General features: G+C 40.6%; 1 long non-coding RNA gene across 1 annotated transcript in view; it reads left to right on the top strand.

Annotated features, from left to right (window-relative positions):
* The first annotated feature begins 748 nt into the window (after positions 1 to 748).
* The window catches only part of LOC146493659 (uncharacterized), a 36,796-nt gene continuing 10,418 nt past the window's right edge, over positions 749 to 27,126 (top strand). The window contains exon 1 of the long non-coding RNA XR_014871970.1: positions 749 to 1,523. This is a non-coding gene — a long non-coding RNA (uncharacterized LOC146493659). The remainder of the gene's footprint in view (positions 1,524 to 27,126) is intronic.

Below are 27,126 nucleotides of genomic sequence, written 5' to 3' on the forward strand. Positions count from 1 at the left end.
GCAGGAGCTAATAAATCAAAGCAGAGGGTGCCGCATCTTTTACAGTCATTGCATCAATACAAACCTCCGTAGCTCTCTGCGGTGTCTCCTGCAGAGTCTTTCGTCCTGCTGAAATGCATCGCAGAACAAATAAGCCTCGGTCCTTGCTGCTTATCATGTGCAGGTATGAACGGGTTTGTTTTGCAGTATATTTCATTCTGTTAGAATGGTCAGCACTAAAAAAACAAAGCTTCTTTGCAGCGACTCAAGAAGCACTGCTTGTCTGCGTGTCTGGATCCTTTAATAAGTGAGGATGCTGGAGCTAGGACCAGGACTAGGGCGGCACCTACACCGTATCTGAATGAGATATCAGTCTGATCCCAACTCAGAAAGCTGAGTCATGACACAGAGCAATTTATATGGTCAATCTAGTCATTTCAATTCAATTCTGTGTTATTCTTTGCAATGCCAGCCATTGGAATGAGTTATTAGCAGAGTTGCTAACACAGCATGAAGAACACTGACAGCAAAGAATCAGTAGTTTGAAGGTATTTCATGACTGTGACACTTTCATCCAGTGAGCGCTGTCAAACAAATCCTTTTGATGCTGCTGAAGTAAAACCAGTTGTATTCAATCATGATCACTAACGAGAAGTTAATAGACCTTGTCAAGTTAAAAGACACTAAAGCAACACTTACTAAAATATTAGGTGACTATATGTATATAAAAGAGTTTATATATACTTTTGACCCTGTGTGGATTAAATTCTTGCATAGGACTAGAGTATATCTATATATATTATTGTGATTATTATTATTATGTTTTACAGAGTTAGGACAGAAACAGTTAGTTTGAGCCTGATGTCACTGTAAAAGAATGACTCTCAGTCTCTTCCTCAGAATGAGGTAGACTTTAACACTGGGTTGGAATCCAAGGTCTCAGCACTCTGTTGAAACTGGATGAAGCTGGATCAGTGCCTCCTCAATTAATCTTAACTGAGACAGTATTCCTGATTATGATATAATTAGGAAGAAGACAACTGTAAACTCTTGTTTTTAATGTGTTAGTGAAAGAACACGTACTGGTCATAAATCACTCCAAGCTTCCTCCCTGTAGTGTTCATCTATACTGTTCAATCCGGTCTTTAAGTCTGATGTCATTAGCCGTGTCTGGGTCCAAACTCTGCTGCAGGTCCCAAAGTCACACAGTCACTGTGGGATCATTGAGAGTTGAAAAACTGTCTAATTTCTTTCATCTGTAATAAAATGAAATAAAATAAAATTTACCAGGTGTAACAATTAAGTTTAGCATCCAGGCATCCATGAAAACAGAATTTATTAAATTTAACAGAGTCAGAAGTTAGCAGGGAGTTAGCTCGCTAGTTTCCATCTAAATATAATATAGCATGTTCGGACTGAGAGATTTCTGAGACAAATTAACACGTACAGCTCCGCTATCACTTCCAACATAAATGAAGACAGGCGAGTAAACAGCAGTGACGTTTGTAGGGTTACTGAAGTTGGGCTAGCTGGTATATAATGATGTGCTACGTGATCGCTAGCGACACAGCTATGTTAGCATAATTAAAACAGCGAAGCTGGGGGATGAACGCTAACTTTTTTCCATAAATGTTAACGTGAGGGTGGGAGAACAACTGAGATAATTCATCCACAATACGAGGTTAGTCATTAATATACTGCTGCATGGACTGGGCTGTAGTTACATCGTAAGAGTTTAAAAACTGAGCTTTAAAATGAACAGTGATAATAAACACATAGAGAGGCCGACAGTGATCACTGCCTGTTTTTAGGGGCTTGTTGAGATTAAATAGAACAAGATACAAATCATTAAAACATGTTAAAAACACAACAGCCTTATTAAACGCAGAGTAGTTTGGGCCCTGAAGCAGGATTCATCAATTATAGAACGGATAGTGTGTTCCTGAGGTGTTCAGAGCCCATTTTATATAAAGTGAAGAGCACTGGTCCTGACCAAGCATTAACAATTGGTGCTGAAAAATAAAGCACTTCCACTTTCCATATGAGGAAGTTACATTTACATAGAGTGAATGAGCTACTCCAAATATGCACCTTGCTAACCCAAACTAAAGCAAGAAAAGCTTAGAAAATACCATTAATGCTTCTAACTTGTGATTTTGTAATATCTAATGATTACCACCAAAACAGTTTATTCTCCCACAGAATCAGCTAAATTGATTATACTAGTATTAATTGGAATTTTTCTTTTCTATCTGTCTGAAGCTAATTTGGTATTTGTTCAGTTCGCTCTTGTTGGCTTATAGATTGTCCTCAGTTCCAAAAAGTAAGGACAATCAGGGATGAAGCATGACACATTTTATAGCCCTATAAAGTCAATACAAAATGTGGGTGGAGGAGAAGCTTCCTCACTCATCTAACACTCAGTCTTGCAACGAGCTGCCTGAAAATCAGTACATAAAATTACAGCTTAATCAGTTGTATTGTTAGAGTATAGCTGTTGGCCATTATGAGGTATGTCCCACTATGATGTGCAATAGAGTGATAATGAGGCAAAAACATTTTCAATCTTTTTATCACACAGTTTGGAGAAACTGCTGTATCTCTGCACCCTAGCTGATGTTTCTATGAAAGACTCAGAGGGGTAAAACAGAGTTACAGCAAATCCAAACTTTATCCTTGGGTCCACATCTTATTTTATTTAGGCTCCTGTATATGTTATCAGGTTTCTCGCAGTCTGTTGCTACAGAGTTAGCAGCTCAAGGCTCACCTTGTTGTGTGCTAAAGTCATATAAAGTCACTGCTGATCCTTCAAACCATACAGCAGACAGTCAACACATAGCTATTAGCACAAAGACAAACATTGTAACAAATGCACCAGCTGTAACAAAAAAGCCATTTCAGCTTAAACCTTCCTTTCACTTGGACATTCCTGTACAGCTTCTAACGCTGAAGACGGCGTCTCGTGTCATTTAAAAGGTTTAAATTGAGCAGACGCTTTGCAAGCAGCTGAGCGTACACAGCAGTGAGGAGTTGATTGGGAGATTTTGTCTCTGATTAGGAGGAAATGTCTAGCGCTGCCATTGGATGTACAGTTTGTGTTTACCATGGTCAGCGCCGCGAGAGGCGAGATCATTTAAAAGTAGTTGAATCTTCACAAAAAACCTAGCAACGTGAGCTTTGCTCTCATTTTCAAAGAAATGCCTTTCTTTGCTTTGTTGAAGACCTCTTTTCACTTTGTTATTACATAATTAGACTGCTTGACCGTGAAGGTGTTGACGGTACAGCTTTATTGATTTTCATAATTTAATATAATTTAAATTCCCCTTTGTTTTATTTTGATTCAGTGTTGCTGCAAATCAGACATGAAAATAAAAACGACAGTTCTTAATAGCAGAAAACAGCCATAGCCATATCCATTCACATGCATGCCAATGAATAAAACTGGAAATAGTTGAGTCTAGGCTTAAATTTGGTTGATCCTGACTTAAAACTTATTCTATACACTGCTGAAGTGTATGAAGACTACCATGCCAGAAAACTTTTGAAAGATTGCAAAAGTCTGCCACCCTCATAAAAACAATATGTTATTATCAGTCAATGTTTTCAGATATTACCTATTAGATTTCTCAAAGATGGGGGCTCTTTGCAGGGTCGCTGATTGCAAGACTACAAATAAACTCCTTTTCAGATTATTTTCCATCCTGCTCCAGGGAGAAACTGAAACACTGTTGAACAGTGGAGCAGAAACATAAGGAGTGTTTGGCCACAGTCTTCCTCGTGTGTGCAATGTTCTATTCTGTTCAGAGAAAAACGGGTTAAAAGAAAAAAAAGAGGAAGATGCTGCAGAATGTGAACATGAGGCTGAGAGAACAGAGAGTTCAGCTCAATCAGTCAGTCGATCGATATGTTCAGTCCTGTTCCCTCTCCGGGGATGCAAAAGTGCAGTTATCAGCCTAACAGTAAGGAAACGTGAAATGTGCAAGTAGTGACTAATCTTTCAAAAAATTCAAATATAAAGAGTGAAGGAATTGTACAGTAGTATATTCATTGTGATGGTTGAAAAGACTAACTATAAAAATAACTGGGTGCACATGCATAAAAAAGTGTGTATAAATTCAGTGATGCAGGTCTGTACTGGGATGATATTAAAGTTTGAGTTGCCCACACAAGTAAAATCCAGGTACGCTCAGGTACAGAAGTTATAATAGAAAATGATTTGATATCATTCATATTCACTGGTTATGATCATGTATTTGTTTATCTTTACTGTGAATGCTCGTCTTTTTAGACCCTTATGAGGCATGTATTTATAACGCACTGCTAAAAAAAATTAAGGGATCAATTTATTAAATATTCTGATGAATAATTTTAGTAGCAAAGTATAAAATTTTACAGATTCAAATCAATTACTTTTCAAGCAAAGCATTCAATGAACAAAATAATAATAATATAAGAAGGGTCAGATACTTTCACATCAAAAGTTAAGATTTTTCATGTTAACTAATATATTTTAAGGAGTGTGCATGGATACTGTACACTAAATTAAAAAACAGTATCATCAAAATATAAAATTAAGCTTTTTATCTATTTAAATTTTGATTATTCTCTTATAGCTAATGAAAACCAGAAGTCCAGTATTTCAGTTTATCAGACTATTTCATGTAAAGTCTGAAGAAATAAATATTCAAATTCTCAGCCTAGTTCCACATACACAACCACAATCATGGGGAAGACTGCTGACTTGTCCAGATGATGATCAGTGACACCCTCCACAAAGAGGTAAGCTACAGAAGGTTGTTGCTGAAAATGCTGGCTGTTTACAGAGTGCTGTATCGATGTAAGCATGTGGAAAGTTGACTGAAAGGGAGAGGTGTCGTAGGACGAGGAACGGGGCTAAGTGCAGCCTCAAGACGACAGTCGAGAAAAGTTTATTCAAGCTTGGGAGCATTTCACAGGAAACGGGGCTGGCGTCAAAGCATTAAGAAACATTAACAAACATCTGGACTGTTTCTCAGTGGTCCAATATCCTTTTTTCGGATGAAAGTAAAATTTTAATTTTAATTTGGGAAATCAAAGTCTGGAAGAAGAGCGGAGAGGCACAAATTCTAAGTTGACTGTGATGATTTGGGGTGTGAACTGTTGGAGTAGGTGGTCGTGGTTTTATCAAGTCCACTGTCAACACAGCTGCTTACAAGGTTTTTAGATTTTAGACCACTACATGCTTCCATCAGCTGAAAATCTTTTTGTAGTCCTGTCTATCAGTGTACAGGGTTCTGGTCGGGTGGAGGAGGGAAAGGTATTTTCTTGCTAACAAGTTGGCCAGAATATTTAAATAGGGACAGGAACAAGTTTAATGGTAACAGGAGAACTGTAAAGATAAGCCAAAAAATACAGCATGAAAAGACGGTGGCTGCATTGGACACATTTCATTGTTTTAAACACTCTGTTTCACTTCAGCTCCTTTTATGTAATAACTTTCTGTCTTTATGACAACAAACTGATGGGCCAAAGCAGCGCAAGATAGAGTCCGGTTGTACACTGCCTCTATCACTGCAGGCAGACGGTCAGTCCCAGACTGGAGGAGACAGCGAACGTGCTACCTCTGCTCGACCGTAAAATCAGATTTATGGAAAAACCCATTCCTTTCTAGCAGGACTTAGCATCTAACCAAAGGGCCAATACTACTACTAAACAGCTTCCTGATCATGCTAGTGCTATGGTTGATTTGCCGTAACAACTGACCTGACCTGAACAAGTGGACGATGACGAACACCCAACCCAAAAATACAGTCGCAGATCAGATCAGTCAGGACTTTAATAAATCAGCAGTGCCACAAGCTAAACTCCTCCCTGCCACACCTTACTGATGCAGTAATTCCTACTGAAAGAAGTACTAATAACACTAGTATAAATGGGGTTATTGTGGGATCTTTACAGTATAAAGTACCTTGAGACAACTGCTGTTGTGATTTGGCGCTCTATAAATAACACTGAAAAAACTGAAAACGTAAAAATTAAAAATGCCTTTCATAAGTTGGACATATATGTATTTAATGCAAGAATATATATAAATGTTTGCCTTTTTGAATTAATTTATGAATATATTCCCTCTGTACATATTTAAGTTGGGTACCGAATCAGACTGACATAGAAAAGTCAACATTTCCTGACTGAAAACTTGAATATTAAAGCAATCTACCATGTCAAGCAAAATTCATGGATTTTCTCACTTTCAGAAACGGTGCTTTGCATTTTGTATCTCAGTCAGTCTTACTCACCATGACCAAAACCAGTTCATTCAATCTCCCACAACAACACAGCCAATCATTAATGTAAAGAGTGGTAATAGATAATAAACATTTGGTAAAGGCACAAATGCACCTAATACAAATAATCATAATTATAAACCATATAATAGAACCATATAATATCAAGAAAAAAATAATACTGATTTTCTTCTGGGATCACCACTTCCCTTCCCACAATGTTAGTTCTGAGGCTGTGAGAAGTAATAGTTCATTCAGCTCAAGTCGGGTCAAGTCTAACCTACCCATCATGGGCTTTTAAGCAAAGGAGCCGAACAGAAAGAAAAAACAACCCCGAGAGAAAAATAAAAGCAAAACACTCAACCGCAGTTTCAACACATCAAACAATTAGAAAAACTGTGTATCAGATTTTTTACAAAAACATGAAGCATTGCATTGTGTAGGTCAAAATAATAATTAGAGGTTGCTCAAAGTAAATAGAGTGAGTACACTTGATGCTTGTGGTGTTAATGCATTTTCAGCAGGTTGTAACGTGTTATCTGGACACATTCTAATTTAACCCTGCGTGATATGTTTGTTTTGCGGCTGAACCGCCGCATTCAGACAGAAAGATCAGACGAAAGGTGTTCCTCGTCCATGAGGTCCCTGTCTCTGAAAGCTGCGCTAATGGCCGCTTTTAACGCAACCTAAGTGACCCTTAAAAGTGTGGGAGATGTTAAAGTGGAATAAATGGCTCCATAAAAGCCAGCCAGGATGTTTTGTCATCCTTCATGAAAAATATCTGTGCAAAACATGTATTTTTCTTTGTCACTTTTTGTCAGGCACATATGAGACCAAAACCCCATACTTTATTTCAACGCTTTCAAACAGCTATCCAACCTATGACTTGGAGATATCAATTTGAGCCTGGTTGGACTGAATCTCTTTTCCATTTTGCATAAAATTGACAGCCATCTGGGGAAGCCTTGGAAAATTGCCTTGCGCTGAATAAGTGATGAAGAGATGAGTCTACTGTCAGTTGTAATAATGTGGCTGCTTTAAATTCATTGGCACCATTGCGGAACATAATTACAGTAACGGGGGGATGCCATGTCTCTGGTCTGCATCGTGTAATGCAAACCAAGCTTAGAGTGTTTTCAAAAGTGGTGTGTCTCATTTTGGCTGCACTGCTATCGTATTAGTATCTCTTCAAGAAACACGCAGGCTGTCAACAGCTATTCACAAGAAGCGGTGGACACAATGAACTGAAGGGGTTAAAAATCCATTGTGCAAAGAAAGCACTAGCGTTAGGTTAAAATAAGTAGTTCAGCTTAAGGACAAGAACTGCATGCTCTTGCATGATGAGCTAATTCAAAAGTTAAGCTAAAATATAAGAAAAACTGCAGTTTTTCTAATAAACACCTGTGATTGCCTCCAAAAGTAATTCAGTTCCCATGTTAATGACCTCAGCTTTAATATCAATAAAACGTTTAGAGGCAAATGCAAAAACCATTTTGGCCAATGGTTATAGTTTTGTTGTTGTGCTGTTGTTGTAAATGGTTGTGTGTCTCTGGCACAGGCTAAAAACAGGGAGCTGCCCTACAGCAGCTGGGATATACGGAAGTGTAGAGCTGCCATTGTTAGAACAATAAAGTTTTCATGTTATAACGTGAAATACTATTTTTCTTTTGCCCGGGTGGCAGCTCTACGTTTCCGTAGGGATAGGCTCCAGCTCCCAGTGACATCAAATTGGATAAGTGGTTGAAAATGGATGGGTGTCCATCAATTTTATTCTTGATAGACGTCAATATGCTATGATGAGCACAAACAAAAGCACCATTGGGCCCAAGTATATCTACTTAGCAGGAAAAGTCAGATTATAAATCTTCTAGCTGAGATGTCCAAAAATCTTAAAATGCAGGACTGAGCTGGATAAGCTGAGTTTGAGAAAAACGTCATATTTTAGATCAGTTTAGATCCTTAAGACAAGCTTAGCTTTTCCCCACTATTGGCTGTGCATAGTGTAAGAAAGGTAATTCTCATTCTGGTCTCACTGCTGCCAACAGGGCTAAGGAGTTTTGGTCTTGTATAAATCTAAAGTAACCTACTAATTTACCTCATGGTCTAATTAGCTATCCCATAATGGCCACATTAGCAACCTGGTTTCTCCTATGAACCTGGATGGCAACTAAATTACCTCCTATGAACACTCCTTAAGTACTGATAATGGTGACAAAGAGAACGTTGATGAGGTAGCCCCTCCAAAAGGCCGAATTAATTAATCAGGAGATGTCTATATTTTACCAGTTAAATAGAATTATCTCAGTCGTGCCTCGAAACTTCAAACAGAAAACCTGTCTTACAAACTAGGGGTCTGTATATTAAAGATATTTATCAGACATCAGGTATAGCGGAGCTTGAACACAGAGATGTGTTTTCAGTACCACCTGTTAAAACAATACTCAATGAAGACATCAAGTCCTAATGGAAGAAGTAGCGGATGAGGCCTACCATACTCCACCTGCCTGTGCCTGGACATTTGTCAGTCATCTTTGACCACCGATCTGACTGAATTATCCTAGAAAAAGACTTTAAAAAATTCAATATTATGTTATATTGGGGAAAGTATACTTTTTTTTCCTACCCAGCTGTAAACATGCATTTTAATGATTATTGATAAGTGGACATTTTAACATGTAAATTCTATTGACTCCCTGTGGAGCCAACCACAGGAGGCACACAGAAGAAGGGGAGAAGATAGAAATAAACAAAAGAAAAGAAGGTATAAAGCTTGGCCAGTAGCAGATCTCTCTGAATTAAAACAACTTTCTACTGGTCTTTAATATAGATGGCCTCACGTATAAGCACAACCTCAAGTTACCATTAAGGGATCTACAGTTTTACTGCTTCACATTGCCTTCTTTTTCACTTTAGCAGGTCGACTCCTGCTCTCATTTACTCTAGAACTGAAAGCCACGATACCTCTGCTTCTTATGCTTTTTTTTTAACTGTAAAAATGCACAGTACCCCTGATTTCAGATGTTTAAGCACAAATTAAACATCCTTATAAATTGTATGTTACCACAACACATAAACATTACAAGCCTGTGTCACTGACTTACAATACGTATTATTCCTCTCTGCCAACACACTAGCTCATCTCAACATGCTCACTGATATGACTGACTGACTGAAATGTAACAATGCAAATTTGAACGTCTTCATTACACCTAACACACTTATAGTATAGAATAATAATCTATGAAGTAGTTGTACATATGTACTGTACATTTACAATTATAATTTAAAAAAATACAAACTAAACTGCTACTATTTAGATATTTATAATTGTTATCAGTATTATTAATCTCACTTTGTATGTGTAAGTTAAATGACTAGATGTCTTATAAGTGTTAGACATTACAAGCTAAGTTTTAGGATTGACTTTTTAACCATAATTAAGTTGTCCTCTCATCAGCTTGATGTTTTCTCAAAAAAAAAAAACAAAACCCAAAACCTCACTAAATTAAAAAATGGCAGCTTGAAGGAACACAACAGCTTCATTGTTAACCCAAAGAAAAAGAGAGACACCTGCGTCTATGCATATCCCATTAATCTTGTTACAGTCCGTCCTCTTTCTTACTGTTAAATATGCATCGAAAAGAATGGAGTCATTGAGTATATTTGGCACATAAAAGATACGGGCTCATCATTAAAAATCCATGTAAGCCCTTTAAACCTGAAGAGAGGTGATTTCATGCTCGACTGCATCGTTTCGTAGGCGCTACACTCCACCGCCGCAATACAAAACACACAGACACACATGAGAACGCGCACAGCATCAGATGGTGACGTCCTTGGTTCTGCCTCCCCCGTGTGAGGCTCGGCGGGATGGATGCGGTGTCTGAACTAATGGAGCAGGGAGAACACAGGCTGCCTGTGAATAGAAGGAGGTGGAGGAGAGATCAGGGTGCTCTTGAAGCACCTCTTTGCATTCGCACAACAGCAGGTTACTGTCATCGGGGTTTCTCCTTTTTCTTTTTCAGGAAGCAGAGAAATATTTAGTGGCGAAAGATGCCATGGCTTCCTAGGGGGTTCCGGCGGGATGATCCCTTCAGAGTGTTTGGATCTGCAATTTAAAGGTCCCTTGCTTTTGTTTACTTCCAGCTCTGCAGTCATACATCAAGTCATTGCTGGCAATATGCTTCGAAATCAGACGTATGCGCTAATGATACAAATGTGCCAAAAAGTCCCCTAAAGAACATCTGCGGTTCCATAACCATAAAAACATTTTGCCTCTGATTAATGTGGTATTCTTAGGCTCATGGCTCTCCTTAGCAGACCACCAGACGAGATGTTCAATCAACTATGCATGACTTGACCTTAATGGATTTTGCAATGGGAGGCTTGGGTTGGTTATTAGGGAACCAGCTCATGTGGAACAACCTTGTCCCCTTGGGAGGGGAATTACACCAGTTCAGAGGAAACCCACATTATGGCTCGAGGAGAACAGAGGAAAGCACAATTTCCTCTCTCCTGTCATACATCTTTCAGTTTCAAATGAGCCAACTGTGTGGTCTCAAAAGAAAATTTTCCATCTGCTGCTTGATTATCAATTCCCCGTCCTTTCTCTTTGCTTTATGGTACTGTTGGTGTTTTGTCAGTTTATCTTTGGAGTTTAGTGTCATCTGTTGTGACTTATGTTACTTGCAATTAGATATTTCTAATGACAAAATCAGCTTTTTTAAATTGAAGATATACAAATGGGGTCTTTATGATTATCCCCGTGTGTTTAAACAAATAGTTTTCATTAGACCCCGAGCATCTCTGACGTTGCTTTGGAAATTAAAGCGCGTCTTGTTAAAACAACGACCATCGTTGTGGCGCCGAGCAAAAGCCTCGATTTCTCAAGCTCTGTTTACCCCATTGCAATCGGCACACGTTGGTAAATAAACAAACAAAATGGCCCGGTGTTGAATTAATTTCCTCCTCCAGCTGTGTACTCTAATTGGCATAATAAGCTGAAAGGTTATCAACACTTCATGAACCATTATTCAAGCACCTAGCTTGAGCAACCCCCCCCCCCCCCCTCCAGCTTCCTTCAGCACCACTGAAGTGCATCTGTGCTACAAGGTGAGAAGTAAAGTATGTCATTGTAGGTGTGCTTGTTGGTAAGGCTGTAGTTATAAAAGGGAAATAAAAAGATAAAAAGCCTGCTGATTTGTGGCAGCAGATTAAAGATGTGTAAATCAATCAAAGTCTTGTTAATATGCATTAAGGCATTCACCAAGACTTCACTTGTTAAATGGGGTGGCGGGAGGGTGGGGGTCACATGATTGCTGGGTTGTTCTCTGTATGTATTATTGTCGGCTCTACCTTACAATATAAAGCACCTTGAGGCGACTGTTGTTGTGATTTGGTGCTGTATGAATAAAATTGAATTGAACTTATTCCATCTTCTGAAATGCTTAAGTGGGTTTGACACTAGTGACACCACAGTGGAAAATCTGCTGCCAATAAGTGCATTTACAGCAGCAGCCTTTCTGTCAAACAGGTTGACCTAATAACACTTGAAGCAAGCCTTATGCACTAAGAAAAATGCCGCAACGCTAAGCTAACACTGTTGTTTAACTGTTAACTACATCCAAGAGAAAGGAATGACTGTGTAGTAACTTGTAGTGTATATAATATGTTCTGCAAGAAGTGTGCAATTTGCACTATTTTGAAAAAATAGGCAGTAAATGCAGAAATATCTATATTTTATAGTCTTCAGCTCCCAAAGGTGTTTGACTGTATGTATAAAACTTCACACAGTTGATTTCAAAAGATTTCAGAAGACTTCATCTTTCTTCATAATACATCTACAAACGGTCTTTGATCTGCACAGACTGGTGCTTCTTTTTTAATGCCATGTATCCTTGTAACACTTGATTACAGAGTGTGAGTGGTAGTAGCATGAGTACACACATATCTACTCATTTGATGTTGGTGGCATGTAATGTGTTAAAATTACAAGAAAGGCAAGATGCCTTAGGTCTTGATTACTATGGAGACAATTCCCACCCCTTTCTGGAAATGACAGCCGATTTCCTTGCGGCTTATTGAAGCAACCGTAGCAATAATCTTTTCCCAAACCCAACCAACCGCAGTTGTTGCTTGAAACTTAATCAAGCTGCATTAAAATGCAAAAGCTAACTGCCGAATATCTATAAATAATGGCCCCACAGGGATATTGATCTCAGACAAGTTTTAGGAGCACCTTTTTATTTAACTTTTTATTCATTTATTTGGCAGACGGGCAATAAATACTTAGTGGACTTGTCCTTACATAGTGCTTTTCTACTCTCTCTGGGCACTCAAAGCACTTGCCTCATTCACATCCATTCAAGCAAGCAGTTTTTTTTCTATATGTAAATGTTTTTTATTTAACATTCACAGTGGATGCATCAAATAGCTATCTTGGAGTTAGCATCTTGCCCGAGGACATTTGGCATGCAGTATAACAAACAGCCCGCTCTACGTCCTGGGCTACTGAGCTAGCTAAGTCTGTTGATGAAAAACCATGGACACGTTTGGAAATATTTGTACACACCTTCTGCTTAATGCTGCCCCCTGGTGGTGAAGGTTTTGGTTCAATTCTACAGAAGCTAATCACAAAAATATCTTTGAACATTTGCGTTCATTTAACTTATTTCTATTTTATCAGCTAAAGCTAAAAACTACTGTTATGACCCGTCTAGGGCCAGGCAATAACATGAGTGAGGCACTCGCTTTGGAGCTCCAGCTCCAAAGCTCTGACACGGAGGTGCATTGCTTGTACCTCAAGCTCTTTAGCACGGGTTTCCACCTCCCTTATACGAGGGTCAAACAGAGATCCTCCTCCAGACCGCCCCACCAGGGGTTCCCCGGCCATACCAGACTCAGCTGCTTCAGACTCCGCCTCAGCTGCATCAGACTCCACCTCAGCCGGGAGCATGTTAACAGGCCCGGCTCAGCCTCCGGAGCCACCTTCACACCCCCGCCGCCAGGCTGCTCTACAGCTGCCTTCGGGGCAGGAAGGATGCCTCGCTCCACCAGCCCTGCACACAAAGCGTCCTTAACCTCCGCTTTACGGGCACTATAGGACACTTGAACATCATAAAAACTAGCAATAATGAGCAAATCAGCTTTCCTGCACTTCACTATTTTATCCCATGAAGGTGAAGTAACAAAATCATCCAAAGAAAACTCCATAATCCCACACACCTACTATCCCCACACCAAGAAAACCGCCAAACAGACCAAAACACACGAAAACAACCACAGGACAAGGCAGAGGACGAGCCCCCAATTCATGTTACGACCCGTCTAGGGCCAGGCAATAACATGAGTGAGGCACTCGCTTCCCCCCCCAAGACCCAAGCAGCCACAGGAAACAAATCCGTTAGTTACAATGTGATTTATTTACAATGTGAAAAAAGGAACCAAAACGGGAGTGTCAACACTTCAGGGTGAGCCAAGGCCAAAACAATAAACAAAACAAATCTACACAAATCCCGCACCCCTGACCTTACCAAAACAAAGTCAAAAATAAAGACAGAGTCTGACCTCCTTAACTAAGTCAAAACAGGAGTAAACGGGTGATCAAAAGAAACGGCAGCTCACCCGTACCCACTCCACTTCCACAACTTTTAAGCGGCACTGCAGCCAGCGGCTGCCACAGGAATACTGCTGGGTCATGAGGAGAAATGCGAGGACCTCTCCCGCTGCACTCCAGCCTCCTTTTAATGGGCGGGTCCTCCAGCTGGAACCAGTCACGTCGGGGCAGTGTATCCACGCACCAATCAGAGCAGGGCCCTGGCACAGCTGAATTAACATAAAAAGATACATCACCTGCACAAAACAAACACATGAACATGCAAGTTCGTAACACTACTCAAGAGGTAAATTCAGAAATAAACACATTAAAGGGTCATTGCAGACCATTAACAGTATCCATAGCAGTAAAGGATACAACTGATTGGCATAAAGGCACGAAAAATACATTACTTGCACAATTTGAACCAGGAAGGGTCACTAGCAACCAAACATCATGATGCATGATGTGTGAGCTGCTTTTTAAGTAATAGAGAGTGTTTCTATGGGGGAGGGATTGGTGATTACTTCAACAGAAAATAGAGAACTTCAACTGACATGTAGATGAAGGGAACAGAGGTGATGAGGAGGTGTTTAGAGGAGGAAACAGCAAAGGAAAAGTTTCAAGTTTTGAATGAAAAAGTGGAAACTGGCTTATATCAACTAGCTAGACAGAGAGATCAATTTGGAAAAGATGTGCAGCAGGTTAGAGTGATTAAGGGTACAGCTGGAAATGAGCTAAAAAGTGAAGAGAGTGTCTTGAGATGATGTAAGGACTAATTTGAGGAGCTGACGAATGTAGAAAATGAAAGAGAAGGGAGGATGGATGGAGAACAGTTTATTAAATCAGGGAGTGCAGGGGAAGTGAGAGTAGCTATGGAGTTGATAAACAATAGAAAGGTGATTGGTCTAAATTACATACCTGTAATAAAGAGAGGATCAACCATCCAAAGCAATGAACAGTGCACAAGAGAGGTAAAGAAGAGCGCAGAGCGGGTGAAGATGTTTGAAACATCTGCTGTGATTCATGGTTTAGACACAGTAGCACTAACAAAAAAGCAACAGGCTGAGTTGGAGGTGACAGAGCTCAAGATGTTAACATTTTCACTGGGAGTGACCGGGATTAGAAATGAGTCATCAGAGGTCAGATTGAGCAGTTTGTAACAATTTCAGCGATGCAAGGCTTAGATGATTTTGACATATACAGAAGCGGTACCAGTGCAAGACATACTGGACAAAGGATGCTGAAAAGTGAGCTGCCTGTCAGGAGAAAAAGAAGAAGACCACAGAGAAGATTCAGTGAAAGACGTTGTGAAAGGGGACCGTGAGAGTAACCCTCCTCTGTGACAGAAGAGGATGCTATAGGATGAGATGGAGAAAGGTGATCCACTGTGGCGATTGCTAAAGGAAGGAGCAGAAGAAGAAGAACAGATCTTTTCTTGGTTTGTTTATTGTTTACAATTTGATACCTTGTGTTTTAGTTTATCCCAGACTTCCCATTAGTGTAAAGTTGCTATGTGTTTGTGTAACGTCTAACCTTTTTACTTACTTCCTGTTCTATTTGGGTATTTTGTCACCTTGCATTGTATTATTTGTGCTTACCTTGTGTCGTTATCCTTATTGGTTTGACCTGAGTCTATCGTCCTGTATCTACTCCACTTGATGAGCTCGTGTGTGAGCATTTAAATCCTGCCTTTTTTAAAAAAAAAAAAATTTTATCAGCTAAAATAAAAACCTTGCTTATCTTGAAGTCTCAATTTGGCTTGTGATCCTTCAGCTGGTGACACTCCACTGTTCCCTAACAATGAAAATACATTAGACTGCCAAAAGTATTCACTCACCCATCAAAATCAGGTGTTCCAATTCCACAGGTGTATAAAATCAAGCACCTGCTGAGCATCAGGTCCAGTCGTGAAATTTCCCCGCTACTAAATATTCCACAGTCAACTGTTAGTGTTATTATAACAAAATGGAAGCGACTGGGAACAACAGCAACTCAGTCCACGTAAAATCACAGAGTGGGGTCAGTAGATGAGGTGCAAAGTGTGCAGAGGTCACCAAGATTCTGCAGAGTCAGTAGCTACAGACCTCCAAGCTCCAAGTGCCCATCAGATCAAGAACAGTGTGTAGAGAGCTTCATGGAATGGCTTCCCACGGTGGAGCAGCTGCATTCAAGCCTTACATCAGCAAGTTGAATGCAAAATGTCAAATTCTGTGTTGTAAAGCATGCCACCACTGGATTCTAGAGCTGTGGAGACGTGTTCTCTGGAATAACAAATCAGGTCTCCGTCTGGGAATCCAATGAGTCTGTATTTGGCAGCTGCCAGGAAATCAGTCCTTGTCTGACTGCACTGTGCCTAGTTTGACTGCACACCAGCACACAAAGAAAGGTTAGACAAGACATACATCAGCAAGACTGGTTGGGAAGAACTTGACTAACTGCACAGAGTCCTGACCTCAACCTGACAGAACACCTTTGGGGAAAATTAGAGTGGAGGCTGTGAGCCAGTACTTCTTCTCCAACATCAGTGTCTGACCTCACAAATATGCTTCTGGAAGAACGGTCAAACATCCCCATAAACCTAAACCTTGTGGAAAGCCTTCACAGAAAAGTTGCAGCATAGTGTAGTTCTGACCTAAATTTGCTCAGATAATTAAGAAATAAAACATTATTTAAATAACATTTCTTAAATACATGAAGTTTATAGTTTTCAGGGTTTTTATCGTTAACTCGGTTTCCCTGCGTCTTTTCCCTTGTTATAGTTGTGTGTCTTATTTTGAAAGAAATATTTACGCGTTACCATAGCGACCAGACAACATTAAGGGGCAGGGAGGAGGATGTTGCTCTCAATGTTGTTGGCGCATTTCAGGAGGACGCTGCTAATAAAGTTACACAATTACACAGTGAATTCACGTTCATTATTATATTTACAAAATACCACAGTTTTTGTCTCGGTCGTATCATTTTATTTTGTTGTATTTATCTGCGACACCTTAAAGGCCGGTCCATGAAAATATTCTCTGACATTAAACCGGTTGGTGGCACACAAAAAGGTTGGGGACTGCTGCTTTAAAATATCTTTAAAAAACACTGGTAATGTTTTAAATTTAAACAAAAATAACTTTTTCTTGGTACAAAGTTATCATGAGCTCATCACTAGTATCCAGAAGATTTATAGGACCTAGGCATGCTAGCATCATGGAAAGACAGAATTGTTTAACTAAATATCTTTTAAATAACTTCTTAATGTTAACTTATAAAGTGGATCCGTGATACTATTGCTCAGGATGTATCGCTAAAAACACAGGTTCCAAATTATTCATAAATATATGAAAATATATATAAATATAATTAAAGAAGTCCAGTCGCCTTCTTTCTAATTTCTACCATCACCTCGGTAACTGGTACCTATACAAACGCCCTTTTATCAAATGTTTGCATGACTGTTATTCATGATAATTTTTAATCTACTGCTCAATGGGAGTAAACATGATGCACAGCAATTAAAGTATATTACACAGTTGTGTTTTATCACTGAAAATAAAATATGTTAGACGAGGTGTTTGTCATTGTGCGGCACGGAGGTGAGCTTGTACTTGCCTAAAATTTCATCAGCAACGCAGTAGCAGTTCCCATCTGCTCAGCACAATGACAAAACTCTCGCCAAGTCTGAGGCTTTACCGCCAGAGGGGAAAGCCAATCAAATTAATCACTTACTCTTCAACCCTGCTGGGAATCACTGTGTGCATGAATAGAGAAAACTGTATTTATAATGGGGCACGACCCACTGATAAGTACCATGGGTGGAGTGTATGATTAAATTAATGAGAGCTGGTCACATGTTGCTTGCAGGGGGGAAGAAGCCTAAAATACATCTTGATGTGACACCAAAAAAAAGAACTATTCTATTATGGAGAACTTTAGAAAACCGAAATTATCACGAGTTTCTATTGAGAGTCAAGGTGCTTGAGGAGTTTAACTTCAGGCTTTAACTGTGTCAAGAAGAGATGGAGGGCACTGGCCATCAGTGCCCCATTTTTCATCTGTACTGACTTGCTGGAAATCTATTTCCCTTTCTTCTCCTTTTTAAACACTACCTTAGCAACAAAAGCTGCATTCTCCAGATTTACTAACAAGTCAATTTGCATGACATTTCTGCACCAGAGGCACTTTTTTCTCATTGTTGTTTGTGTGTGTGCGCCTGTGGCACTCTGAAGGAGAGGGAAAGCTTGTTGTCTGGGAAAAAAATGAGCTTCAGAGTGTGTGACAAACACTTTACCCGGAGCCTTTACACAGCCCCGGGGCTTTCTCACCGGCACTCAAGCATGTTGCTGCTGTCAGAGGGAATACTCGCCTCGCGAAGCCTCCGTTGTTCAGGTTATAAGTCAATAGTGGGAAATTGTATGCAAATGTGACCTTCAGTTAAGTTGCCCATCTCCCTGCAATTTAGGGCAGTTTGTTCATTTTTTATCTTTTTTTTTTTTTTTTTTTTTTTTTTTCTTTTTTGCCTGTCCCGTTTGGTTCTTTTGCCATCAGAATTATTGTCTAAAGGCGAAGAAAGATGCCCAACGGATTTTCTTTACCAAATTGACCATCCCAGCTTTGCCGTAATGGTCCATTTGATTCACCTTTTATTCTTTATTTTATTTTCACTTGCTGAATACGGGACAGACTTGACTGGGGGAAAGAAAAGGGAGAAAGAAAGAGGGGAAGAAAAACAGTTGAGAAGAGGGACGGGGGAGAAGGGCAAAAAACAAAAACCAACAGAATAAGCAGAAGAAAAAAAAAAAAAAAAAATACATATATCGATCACCTGGATCACCTGTTGAGAAAGAAAAAAGAAAACAAGCAGAAGAAAACGAGAGTAATACAATAAACCACATCACAATGATATATGGGAATATGACAGTAAATACTAAATATTAAACATTATTGTGCAGCACGTAAGATCGACAGCACAGTGTGCATTGAGGTAGGAGCCAAAAAGGGTGTAGTTTGTGTGTGTGATCACCCGTGTGTACACCTGTGAGCATGGACGCGCTTGTTTTCTTAAAAGGTTCCCTCATGTAATGATCTGCTAGAGGGTGTGGGGGGCCACTGCCCCGTCCTCCAGGGCATGAAGCAGGTATGGAGGAGATCAAAACCCCAGACATCCAGAGGCCCCCAGAACACAAGAGACCAAGGAAGACCAACAGAGGGGCAGCCGCGCCACTGTCCCAGAAAGAGCTGAGGAGAGTCCCAGATGAGGGGTCACCCAGCAGCCACGGAGCAGAAGCCAGGGGGGGCTGCAGTGACGTGCCCGTGAGCTCCGCCGGCAGCCAGCTGTGCCTGAGTGACCGAGCCCCAGGCCGAGAGGCCGGGGGCACCCCACCTCCGAAGTGGCCCAAGCGAGCCCCAGGCTCCAGGCCCCGATAAGCAGCCGCCAAGGAGTGAGCCGGTGTGTACCCGGACGCCCACCCCCGGACACAAAGAACCACCAACGCACCGACGTCTGAGGGAGTCCGCCCCCGGCAGGGGAAGTGGTGGGGGGAGATAGGCCTCCAAACCTTGGAGGGCCTGAGCTGTCCTCAGAGAGGTGGCATCTGATACCCAACCTGACATACAGACACAGACATACAGGCACACACAGATACAAACATCCATTCCCACCCTCATGCTCTCATATGCACTTACTCCACACTCAACCAACGTGGAGACAGACATAAAGAGACGCTGTACACACAATCACACTCCCCAAGCGTACTCTACGAACCGGGTCTAGGTACCCTTGCCCCTGGAGGGGGGAACTGCACCCAGACCCAGGTTGTGTTACCCTTTTCCCTGCAGTGGGGAGAAGCAGACCGCCCCGACTCCGCAGCAGCAGGGAGGCCCCACACTCCGGACCCCAGTCGGACGGCCAACTCCTCCTCCTAGCCCCCCCGCCCCAGCAGAAAGCAGAGAACGAGGGTGAGAGAAGACTCCTAACCTCCCTCCACCCGCTCATTGTAGTGTTGATGTATGTGTGTTCTAAGGTGCGTTTAAAACCCAGGAGGGCATGGAGCTACCTGCCAGAGAGCAGCAGGTAAGCGCATAGTCCCTCCTGCTAGCCCTCAATGTCTACGTGTATTTAAAATTGAGAGGTGGGCAACGACGCCGGGGGTGAGGTGTACACCCTGATGGTAATTGGGATTCCGTGTAGCGTGCCCACCCCCAAGATCCTATATTTATGTGTAATGAGAATGTGAGTAATGTGAATGTCTAAGTTGCGGGATAAAATTGAGGCAGAGGCAGCCAGAAGGGGACAGAGGGGGGGGGGTTACCTCCTCTGCACCCTGGTGACATACCCCCACTCCAAGGCCCTGCATGTGTGGGTGGTTGTGGTGGAGCGGGAAGAGGGAGGCAGCTGGAGATGGGGAGGGAAGGAAGGGAGGAGCAAGTGACCCCTCCCTGGGGCCAGCTCCCCCGCTGACCCCAGTAGGCACCCCCATACTCCGCGACCCACCAGGGAAGGGGGGCCCAGGCCCATCCGAACCGGGGCCCAGCGCAGCGGCGCCGCCCGGCCCCACAGAGCCCGGGGCAGTCCACTCAACCCCACAACAGAGAAAACTGCACCCACCCCATCATCCACTCATCTTCCAGACTACATAAGACAATAGACGCCCAGGCTGAGATCTTCCTCCACCTCTCCTGTATCTCCCCCTCTTGCAGAGAGAGTTCCTGAGAGAGGAAAGCCCCTGCAAGATGTGACAACCCCCCCCCCACCAGTTGAAGAGCCCCCCAGCTGGCTCGGCGCACCGGCGGCACCCTGCGCCAGTGGCGGGCCCCCATATACCCACCGGCCCACAACCCCGGCAACACACCAACCAGGACCCAGGCCCCCGAGGCCCGGCCAGGGCCCCAGGCCAGAGCCGGAGCGCCCCCAGAACCTCACGCCCGTCCCGGACCCACCCAGGGGCAGCCAGGCTACCAGGTCAGTAACCCCCGTCCGTCAGCACAGACCCTCCCCTAGCCCCGCTGCACGTAGCCACGAGGAAGCCGTCACCTAAGAACCAACAGAGCCCCTAATTGGCCATGACCGCTACCCCGGGTTGAGCCCCCCAAGGAAGATGCTCCCGGGGAACCCCCCGACGCCCCAAGCCTGACCCTACCCCCACACCAATCACAACAGTGAAGGCGAGACCAAAATATGACCCCCCACCCCCACTAGGTGATGGAGCTGATCAGAGGAGCCCAGAGCGATTGATCTGATGTGGTGGCAGAGGCTGTATCAAGACTAATGTAATCTAATAGATAATTTCTATATTGGTTAGAATTAAGATTGTTTTTATTTTTCCAGTTCATGAGGACTGTTTTCTTGGCTATGCATAGAGCAGTGAAAACCATATGGGCTATATTCTTTTCTGAAGTGACATTATCTAAGCTGCCCAACAAACACACTAAGGGGGAAGTTGGAATGTTACATTTCAGACACTTTGATAAGTCTTCACATATCTCGCGCCAAAACTTCTGAACTGGTGGACAGAACCAAAGAGCGTGGATATAATTGTCCGGTGAATTGGTTTGGCAGTGTGAGCAGTTGTTGGTAGATGCAAAGCCCATCTTGAACATCCGATGACCTGTATAGTGCACTCTATGTAGTATTTTGTATTGAATTAATTGAAGACTGGGATTTCTGATTAGATGAAAGGTTTTTAAGCAAATCTGAGACCAGAAGTTTTGGTCTAAGTTAACTGATAAATCCGCTTCCCATTTTGCAATAGGAAGTGATATTGATTCATCTGTTTTAGAAAGCATTTTGTATATTTTGGATAGTAATTTGGGGGTTTTAAGAGTAAAAAATTGAACCACACTTGGTGGTGTTTGTAGTTCAACTTGACCCAGTTTAAATTTCTTTTTTATTATGGATTTAATTTGTTGATATTCTAAAAATCTTTTCTTGTTGATCCCATATTGTGTAACTAGTCTGTCAAATGAAATAAATTCTGTTCCTTCTAGTATATGTTCTACATATTTGATTCCTTTACCATTCCAATCTGAAAAGTTTATCATATTATTGTTTTGTAATATGTCAGGGTTGTTCCAGATAGGTGTACGTTTGCATGGGATTAATGAAGACTCTGTCAACTTCAGAAACTCCCACCATGCTGTCAGAGAAGAGCTGATGTTGATGCTTTTGAAGCATTCATGTCGTTGGATGTTTGAGCTGATAAATGGTAGATCTGAAATCTCTAGATTATTGCAAAGTGCTTGTTCTACATCTAGCCAAGGTTCATCTAAGAGGGTATGTTTTAGCCATCCTGAGATAAACTGAAGCCTGTTGGCTAAGAAGTAGTGCTGAAAGTTAGGTAGTTCTAATCCTCCTTTATCCTTGGTCTTTTGTAGTGTTTTTAAGCTTATACGTGGGGGCTTATTTTTCCAAAGGAATTTGGACATATATGAATCTAAAGATCTGAACCAATCTTGCGGCGGTTTAGTTGGGATCATTGAGAATAAATAATTTATTTTTGGTAATACCATCATTTTTATAGCAGCAACCCTTCCCATGAGTGATATGGGTAGACATTTCCATCTAGCCAGATCACCTTCTACTTTCTTTAAAAGTGGGGTATGGTTTAATTTAGTTAGATCTGCAAGCTTGGGAGAAATATTAATACCTAAATATTTTATATTTCCCGATTGCAGTGGAGTAGAAGAGGAATTATGGAAGCAGCAATTAATAGGAAGGACTGTAGATTTTGACCAGTTAATTGAGTAATCTGATATTCTTGCAAAAGAGTTTATCAATTCAATCACCCCAGTGATATTGGTTTGTGAATTTTGGAGAAAGAGTAACACATCATCAGCATAAAGGCTGATTTTATGTTCTACGTTCTTGCATTTTATGCCCTTAATTGCTGAATTCTGTCTAATTGCTGCTGCTAGTGGTTCGATAAAAATTGCAAACAGTGAAGGGGAGAGTGGGCATCCCTGCCTGGTGCCCCTCAGGAGACATAAGCTGGAGGATGTCTGGTCATTTGTTCTGACACAAGCTGTTGGGGAATTATATAATATTTTTAACCAGTTGATGAAAGAAGATCCAAAACCAAATTTGTGTAAAGTTGCAAATAGAAATTTCCAGTTAACTCTGTCAAACGCTTTTTCTGCATCTAAGGAAAATATTGTAGTTTCAAGGTTTTTACTGTATGAGTAGTCTATCAAATTAAGTAATCTACGTGTATTTGTTGATGAGTGCCTACCTTTTATGAAACCAGTTTGGTCAGGATGAATTAAGAGGGGGGTTATTTTCTCTAGTCTCTTCGAGAGAGCTTTGCAGATTATTTTGAGGTCTACATTAATAAGGGATATTGGACGATAGCTTGAGGGATATACAGGGTCTTTGCCTGGTTTTAGCAGGAGATTAATGTTTGCAGAATTCATATTTGATGGAAGTCTGCCCTTTTCTTTGATTTCTAACAACGTTCTGTAAAAAACTGGTGCTAGAATCGTCCAGAATTCTTTGTAGAATTCTGCAGGAAAGCCGTCTGGACCTGGAGCCTTATTATTGGACATATTTATCAGGGCTTCCTGGAGTTCACCTGATGTCAGTGGCGAATCCAGTGCCATTGCTTGAGATTCTAATAATTTTGGGAGAGTTATGTTGTCTAAAAATTGATCAATTTCCTTTTTAGATGGGTTTATTTGTGGTGAATACAACGTTTTATAGAAATCCCTGAAAATGTTGTTTATTTGTTTCGGTTCATATATTGTGTTCCCAGATGAATCTTGAACAGCACATATAGTTGTTTTTTCTTTATTTATTTTTAACTGGTTTGCTAGAAATTTACCGGATTTATTACTATGTTCATAATTTTGTAAGCGTAGTCTTTGTACTAAGAATTTTGTTTTTCTATCAATTATCTCATTTAATTCTAGTTTTGTTTTGCGTATTTTGTTCAATGTTTCCTGATCTTGGTGGGACGCGTAGGCTTCTTCTAGTGATTTGATGTTTTTTTCTAATTCCTGAATATTTTTGTTTTCTTTTTTCTTTTTATGTGATGAGAAAGAAATTATTTTACCTCTCATCACAGCTTTCCCTGCTTCCCATAAAACAGAAGCTGATGTTCCGGGAGTGTCATTAAAGTCTAAATATGAAGTCCACTCTTTTTTAAAATATTTAATAAAGTCTTCATCATTAAGCAGTGATGTATTAAATCTCCAGTTTTTACTTGGCATAGTATTATTCTTGTGCATTAGTGTTAGAGATACAGGAGCATGATCGCTGACAGCTATAGGATGAATCTCAATGTCTGAAATGTCGCTCAGCAGTGAGCTGCTGACCAAAAAATAATCCAGACGAGAGTAGGAGTGATAAACATGTGAGAAAAAAGTATATTCCTTACTGGTGGGGTGAAGGGAGCGCCATGCATCGCAAAGACCAAAGTCGCTCATATACTGTTTGATTATATTTGTGGACTGCCAATTACGCTGAGTTCCTGCTGTATTGAGCCTATCCATTTCTTCATTCAGTCCAAGGTTGAGGTCGCCTCCAAGCACAAGTGTGCCATCTAAGTGTTCAGAGAGTGCACTGAAAAAACCGTGAAAGAATGAGGGATCATCAACATTTGGACCATATACACTTACAATACATAGATTTTTATCAAGTATAGATAGTTTAATGATTAAGAATCTGCCCTCTGGATCTATAACTGTATCGAGTACTGTGAAATTAATTTTTTTATGAATTAAAATTGCTACTCCCCTTTGTCTAGAATTATAACAGGCTGAGAACACATTAGGAAACTCAGGTGTTTTAAGTTCATTCGAACCTCTAAGAGGTCTGTGGGTCTCTTGTAAAAGGACAACATCTGCCTGTAGTTTTTTGAGTTGGTTAAATATGGGTGCACTAAGATTCGTTACATGGAATGTAAATGGAGCTGGCTCCAGAGAAAAGTATTGAGTTACTTCATTTTTTATCTAAGTAACTCAATAATTGCTTGACTTGGACTGCAGGGAGAGTCATAAAACAACATGCTGCAGAATGTTAAACGATAGATAGACAAAGATTAAGAAAGAGAGTGATTAGTGAATCTGTGTAGACGTTGCTTACAGCATGAGAAAGTCCCAGATCTTTTCTTTGTGCCCTGAGTCATTGTTGGTGATGATCTCAGCCGTAGCCCCACACCCTAACCACAACACTGTGTTTTTGAAAAAAGTAAGAAGAAGAAAACTAAGTACTTTTTGGGGAAAAAAAGTAAACAAATGTTGATATCTGCCATCACTTTTTGTCTCCTGTTTGACAAAGTGTCAGAGAATTTTTTTTAAAAGAACAACAAATACATTATGGCTGGTTTGAAGTTAGTTTTAGGATGATGAGGGTTAACATACACAAGGTGAAATGAAAATCTGTCTGAAAATTTGGGTTGGGTTTTGTAACAGGCCTGGCTCTATGTCATGATTCTCTCTGTATATATGACCTTTGGCTGTTTGTGGTTGACAGCATATAAAAAAAAGAGAAATAATTTTTTATTCATTTTTTTATTTTAAAACGGGGTATCACTGGGTCAGGAACACAGGAGATGGTGTTACTGGTCATTACAAACTCTGGGTGGCTGCATAACATCTTCACATATTAATGGCTGACTTTTCTCCTTCCCCTTTTGCTTCTAGTCCTGTTTATTTTGTGTAGGATTATTAAGTACTCTGCTGTGAGTTAGGTATAGCTCTGCTTCTTTTCAATAGACTGAGAAAAGAGGTGATATTTATCATTAGCTTGAGGCCCAAATGCCCAACAAAACACAACAAAAAAGTAAGCTTTACTTAACAAGCTAATGCGATAAAACCAAGTCCAATAGTGAAGCATAACAAAAGGTAACTCAAGGCAGGAAAACAATTGATGAGGTGAGGACAAAGAGGAATTATCTGCCTCCATCTCACCCTATCTGTGTCACACCAACCCTCTCCATATCCTCCTTTGCTGCTTCTATGAATCTTCTCGATGAGCCATTCCTTTGATTTGGCAAAGATTATATTCTGGATGCTCTTCCTGACACAGCCCTCTCCTTTTATCCAGGGTTGGGACCAGCACTAGGAGTACATTAGAGCATATTTAATTATTTTGAATGAGAGATTATAAGGTTAACATTTCAGAGTGGGTTTTCTTTCCTATTCAAAAACTGACAATACTAATATACATTTTGTTCTCTCGTATCAATGTATACCACAGACAAATGTTTGAAGCGGCTGTCACTGCCAGTATAAACTATTGAAAAGGGAACAAACTCTGCAGTAAGCAACTTGTGTAAATCAAGCTTCTAAAGGGAGGCTTGATTGTAGAATTACAACATTGATTCTAAAACATAGATATAAAATAAAAATAACACAGCATATCTTGCTTCTAAACCATTATATGCCTTTCCACATGTCGAAGTTGCCACTTCCACTGTCACTTGTGCACCGATAGTTGCAGGCTTTTGAACTGAGAGGTCATAACGAAACAGAATTGCCCCTTTTAGCGTTGATTGAAAGGATGTGGCATTTAGATATCACATTTTGATTTGGCTAGTCCATTTTAAAAATCTTTGCCTCAGACAAAGCTGCAGCCTTTCTTGATCATGTTCACATAGGGGTTTTTCATGATAGAGCCAAAAGTACATTTGTTATCATCACAGCAATGATTCTTGATCATTCTTGGTTATTTCACCATACATGTAAAACCTGTCATTTTCTTGTTGTATTCTGTATTCATGTTAAAAATAAAACACATGCTGCGTTACTGAGCAAATTGTGACTTAGGCTAATTGCTGATCAGACTTAATTTGAATAGATTTTTTTAAAGATGATATATATTTTTTATGTTTCTATGATGTAGTGATGAAGAATCACAAGGATTTAATAAAAAAATATATTTTGGTGGTGGTGCCACGGACAAATCTTCCAACTTTTGGAATCCAACATGGTTGCAACAGGTGTTAGCTGTACTTTGTTACCTATGTACACCAAAAAACTGTGAGGGTGCAACACACAGACACAGATCAGCTTATTAATGCTATGTAATGCATTAATAACGAACTAGAATTTTACTCACACAAACTGAAACTTCAGGGTGGTCTAAGCCACACAGTAAGCCATAATAGTAGATAGTCCTGATTACCATTACGTTGATAGACAGATAGGCCCGTGAGATTCCTGTTGGGTCCAGCTCTTTCCCCTAACTCCAGTATCCACCTGGATGAGTTATAACAAAACTATGCATTGTACTCAGCCTGGTACAGAATGCATTTTTTGTGTTCCAGGCTGTAAATATGAAGTTTTATCATGATAAAAAATTTG

Source organism: Neolamprologus multifasciatus, chromosome 22 (assembly GCF_963576455.1).
Source record: "Neolamprologus multifasciatus chromosome 22, fNeoMul1.2, whole genome shotgun sequence".
Lineage (NCBI taxonomy): Eukaryota > Metazoa > Chordata > Actinopteri > Cichliformes > Cichlidae > Neolamprologus > Neolamprologus multifasciatus.